The following is a 6,000-nucleotide window of genomic DNA, read 5'->3' as shown; positions in this document are numbered from 1 at the left end:
CTGTAATAAACATAGAAAGAATGATGAAGTTAGAAAAATCAGAGTTTGCAACTACAGGAGTAAAAAGGGATCCAGGCAAACATCAGTAGATCCTAAATCTAAGCATAAAGGTTTGATGATAAACAGGATACTTACAACATTTCAAAATCTCTCACTGCAAATTATTTAACTTCACAAGAAAAGAAAGTAAATATGGTAGAAAAAGTAGACAACTCTTCAACCAAATAATCGAAATTAATGTCAGTAATAATAGAAATTTTCCTGAGAATATACCATCACTAATGTGATATTCCAGCCAAAAGTACATAATCTGAATTTAATCATGAGGAAACATTGGATAAACACAAATTGAATAACATTCAGTAAAATAATTTACTGTATTCTTCAGATATATTGTGTTGTAACGACAAAGAAAGGCTGAAGAACTCTTCCAGATTAAAAGTGTTGCTAAATGTTACAGACTGGACTAATGACTGAGGGGTTGGAGGTGGGGGTGGGGAACCTGCTGTAAGGGACGTTATTGAGAAAATTGACAACATTAAAACATGCACTGTAAAGTATTGTACCAATGTTAAATTTCCTGAATTTGATAACTGTACTGTGGTTATACAAGAAAATGTTTCTGGTCTTAGAAAAGACACACTGAAGTATTAAGGGGCGACGAGGCATGATAAATGCAACCTACTCTCAGATGGTTCTGGTGGGAAAAAAACCATATTTAACACACGCAGAATAATAAAGACAAAATGTTAAAAATGTAAATGTGGATAAACGGTTTATGGGTGTTCTGTGTACTACTGCTAATTTTCTAAAAGCTAAATGTTGTTTCAAAAAACATAAGGTTTTGTTCACACTAGAAATTCTTTTTATATGCCATTTATATTGTTTACAAAATATTCCACCTTATATATGTATCATAACTTATTGACTATTTTGTGATTTAGTTTATTTTTAACTTTTAACATTAAAAATATTAATAATACTGTGATGAATATCCCGTTTGCATCTCTGATTATGTCTTTGGCATAGATTCCTAGAAACTGAATAACTGGGACAAAGGGTTAAAGCTTTTTAAAGGTTATTGACATATATTGCCACAAGCTTTTGGAAAGCTTGAATAAATTTGTCCAGTTATTCATTCATTCATTCATGCCAATTTACAGTGTTTTGCAAGCCCCCAATACAGGAAATCACTTTTCTTAATATTTTCTAAATGTGTAGGCAAACTGATTATATTTTTGTTATTATATACATTATAGTAAGATTGAAAAATTTTATATGCTTACTAGCCATTACTTTTCGTTCCAACGTTGATTTTAGGCTCAAAGGGTGCATGTGCAGGTGTGTTACATGAGTAAATTGTGTATCATGGAAATTTGGTGTACAGATCATTTTGTCACCCAGGTAATCAGCATACTACACTATAGGTAGTTTTTTTTAATCCTCACCCTTCTCTCACCCTCCACCCTCAAGTAGGCCCCAGTGTCTATTGTTATCTTCTTTGTGTTCCTGTGTACTCAATATTTAGCTCCCTCTTGTAATTGGGAACATGTGGGATTTGGTTTTATGTCCCTGCATTAATTCACTTAGGATAATGAGCTCCAGCTCCATCTGTGTTACAGCAAAGGACATGATTTTGTTCTTTTTTTAATGGCTGTGTAGAATTCCATGGTGTATATACAGCACACTTCCTTTATCCAGTCCACTGTTGATGGACATCTAGGTTGATTCCATGTCTTCGCTACTGTGAATAGGGCTGCAGTGAACATACAAATGCATTTGTCTTTATAGTAGAATGATTTATATTCCTTTGGGTATATACCCAATAATGAGATTGCTGGGTCGAATGGTAATTCTGTTTTAAGTTCTTTGAGAAATAACCACACTGCTTTCCACAGTGACTGAACTAATTTACATTCCCACCAGCCATGTGTAAGCATTCACTTTTCTTCACAACCTCACCAGCATCTCTTCTTTTTGACTTTTTAATAAGAGCCACTTTGACTGGTGTGAGATGTTATCTCATTGTGGTTTTGATTTCACTGTGGTTTTGATTTGCATTTACTTAATGATTAGTGATATTGAGCATATTTTCATATGCTTCTTGGTCACTTGTGTGTCTTCTTTTGAGAAGTATCTGCTCATGTCCTTTGCCCATTTTTTAATGGAATTGTTTGTTTTTTGCTTGTTGATTTGTTTAAGTTCCTTATAGATTCTAGATATTAGACTTTTGTTGGATGCATAGCTTGCAAAGATTTTCCCGCATTTTGTAGGCTGTTTACTCTGTTGATAGTTTCTTTTCCTGTGCAGAAGCTCTTTAGTTTAATTAAATCCCACTTGTTAATTTTTGTTGTTGTTGCAATTGCTTTTGGAGTCTTCCTCATAAAGTTTTTGCCAAGGCCTATGTCCAGAATGGTATTTCCTAGGTTTTCTTCTAGGGTTTTGATATTTTTCGGTTTTACATTTAGGTCTTTAATCAATCTTGAGTCAATTTTTGTATATGGTGAGAGACAGAAGTCCAGCTTCCATTTTCTGTGTATGGCTATTCAGTTAACTCAGCACCATTTATTGACGAAGGAGTCATTTCCTTATTGCTTGTTATTGTTGGCTTTGTTGAAGATCAGATGGTTATAGGCATTCTGCTTTATTTCCGAGTTTTCTATTCTGTTCCATTGCTCTGTGTTTGTTTTTGTACCAGTATCATGCTATTTTGGTTACTGTAGCCTTATAGTATAGTTTGAAGTCCGGTAATGTGATTCCTCTAGCTTTGTTCTTTTTTCCTAGGATTGCTTTGGCTATGCAGGCTCCTTTCTGGTTCCAAATGAATTTTAGAATCATTTTTTCTAATTATGTGAAAAATGTCATTGATACTTTGATAGGAATAGCATTGAATGTGTAAATTGCTTTGGGCAGTATGACCACTTTAACAATATTGATTCTTCCTATCCATGGGCATGGAATGTTTTCCCATTTGTTTGTGTTGTCTCCGATTTCCTTTAGCAGCATTTTGAAATTCTCATTGTAGAGATCTTTTACCTCTCTGGTTAGCCGTGTTTCTAGATACTTTATTCTTTTTATGGCTATTGTGAATGGAATTACATTCTAGATTTGACTCTCACGTTGGACATTATTGGTGTATGGAAATGCTACTGATTTTTGTACATTGGTCTTGTATTCTGAAACTTTACTGAAGTTGTTTATCAGATCTAGGAGCCTTTGGGCAGAGAGTTTGGGGTTTTCTAGGTATATAATCATATTGTCTGTGAAGAGAGATAGTTTGACTGTTTCTTTTTCCTATTTGGATGCCTTTTATTTCTTTTTCTTACCTGATTGCTCTGGCTCGGACTTTCAACACTATGTTGAATAGGAGTGGTGAAAGTGGGCATCCTTGTCTTGTTCTGGTTCTCAAAGGGAATCTTTCCAGCTTTTTTCTGTTTGGTATGATGTTGGCTGTGGGTTTTTTATAAATGGATCTTATTAGTTTGGGATATGTTCCTTCGATGCTTAGTTTGTTGAGATTTTTAACACGAAAGGATGTTGAATTTTATAGAAATCCTTTTCTGTGTCTATTGAGAAGATCGTGTTGTTTTTGTTTTCAGTTCTATTTGTGTGATGAATCACATTTACTGATGCATATGTTGAACTAACCTTGTATCATAAGAATAAAGCCTACATGATCATGGTGGATTAGCTTTAATTTGCTGCTGGATTCAGTTTGCTAGTATTTTGTTGAAGATTTTTGCATCTATGTTCATCAGGGGTATTGGCCTGAAGTGTTCTTTTACATTGTGTCTCTGCCAGGTTTTGGTAACAGAATGATGCTGGCCTCATAGAATGCGTTAGGGAAGAGTCCCTCCTCCTTGATTTTTTGGAATAGTTTCAGTAGGATTGGTACCAACTCTTATTTATACATCTGGTAGAATTCAGCTGTGAATCCTTCTGGTCCAGAGCTTTTTCTGCTTTTTGTTTGTTTTTTAATTACTCATTCAATTTCAGAACTCTATTAGTCTGTTCAGAGTTTTCATTTTTACTGGCTCGGTCTTTGGACGTTGTGTGTTTCCAGGAATGTTTCCATTTCTTCTAGGTTTTGTAGTTTGTGTGCATAAAGGTGTTCATAATAAAAACCTCAAAAACCTCTGAGGGTTGTTTGTATTTCTGTGGGGTCAGTGGTAACATACCGTTTGTCATTTCTGATTGTGTTTATTTGAATCATCTCTTCTTTATTAGTCTAGCTAGCAGTCCATCAATCCTATTTATTCTTTCAAATAAGAAACTTTTAGTTTCGTTGATCTTTTGTGTGTTTTTTCTCATCTCCATTTCATTCAGTTCAGCTCTGATTTTAGTTATTTCTTTTCTTCTGCTAACTTTGGGGTTGGTTTGCTATTGTTTTTCTAGTTCTTCTAGGCATGATGTTAGACTGTTTACTTGAAATTTTTCTAACTTTTTGATGTGGCTTACTAGCCAGTTTTATTTGTTCTTGCCATTTCCTTCCTACCTTATCTGCCTATTTTTAGAGATATCATGGATTTTTTAACCAATAAATTAACATATTAATTTAAAAATAATTTAAAAGTCCACGGATTTTTAATTTTTTCTTTATATAGAGGACATATTAATACTTTGCTGCATTTATTACAAAAGAGGGTGAGTGGCTTAGCTGCTTGACTTTTAACTATACAACACCAGCCTTAACGTGAAGGTTCTGCTGAGCAGAGAAGAGAAGATGCTGACAGGCCACAGGAGTCTTAGTCAGCAGGGCCAACTGATTGAAGGTTTAGATTATAGGAAAGGAGAGCATTTAAACAAATATGAGTATGAGAGGAAAGCTTCCCTAGGAGGTATAGTTCACAGGCCTAATTATTTCTATGGAAACAGGTAGTGACAGCAACCCTGGCATATAGACCATGGCAGAGGGAAGACAGCATGGCAAATTACGCACTGGTTTTATAGCCTCCACCCAGAAATGACACACATCACCTCTGTTTGCATCTCTTTGACCAAGAAAGCTGCCCTCCAAAGAGGGTGGGAAAATGCAGTTGTATCATGTGCCTAGAAGGAGAAAGGAATCAGAATATTTGTCAATAGCCCTATGACTTCCATAAACACTATATTTATGAAAAGCCCATATTTAAGTATGCAAAAAAATCATTACTGGTTTTTTCACCTAATATTTTCCCTGTTACAATAAAGAAATTCAATTTCTGAATTAATGTGGAAAGTTAGACACTAACAGGATGGGAGGATGGTGAATCATAATATGGACACTTCAAAAACCAAAACCTGTGGCCATGTACTTTTCCTATGGGTATAAATTCTGAATAGAGTAGTCTGGAGACAGGCAGAGGGAAAGAGATGAAGGGAAAGACTTTCATTCAGGTCAACAGTTCCTCTGTTTCAGAAAGACACACGTTTATATGTCATTAAAAATGTTTTCTAAATCCAGTTCCATCAATCTGTGATTTGTATATGTATTAGATTTTGGCAAAAATTTGATTAGCAGTCTTAGTTTTTAGTATTATTATGATTGTCTCATTTTTTTCTGGATTTTATCTAATTATTTTATTTTATTTTATTTTATTTTTTATTTTTTATTTTTTTTTTTTTGAGACGGAGTCTCACTGTGTCTCCCAGGCTGGAGTGCAGTGGCGCGATCTCGGCTCACTGCAAGCTCCGCCCCCCGGGTTCACGCCATTCTCCCGCCTCAGCCTCCCAAGTAGCTGGGACTACAGGCGCCCGCTACCGCGCCCGGCTAGTTTTTTTTTTTGTATTTTTAGTAGAGACGGGGTTTCACCATGTTAGCCAGGATAGTCTCGATCTCCTGACCTTGTGATCCACCCGCCTCGGCCTCCCAAAGTGCTGGGATTACAGGCTTGAGCCACCGCGCCCGGCTATCTAATTATTTTAATGGGGAATTGGTAAAAGTTGCATCAGAAGTCATTTGAAAATTTTATCAGATTTTTTATAGCAGTGTTGTATAAAATCCCTGAGGGATTTGAATGT

Source organism: Papio anubis, chromosome 9 (assembly GCF_008728515.1).
Source record: "Papio anubis isolate 15944 chromosome 9, Panubis1.0, whole genome shotgun sequence".
Lineage (NCBI taxonomy): Eukaryota > Metazoa > Chordata > Mammalia > Primates > Cercopithecidae > Papio > Papio anubis.
Note: the sequence above shows the minus strand (reverse complement) of the source record.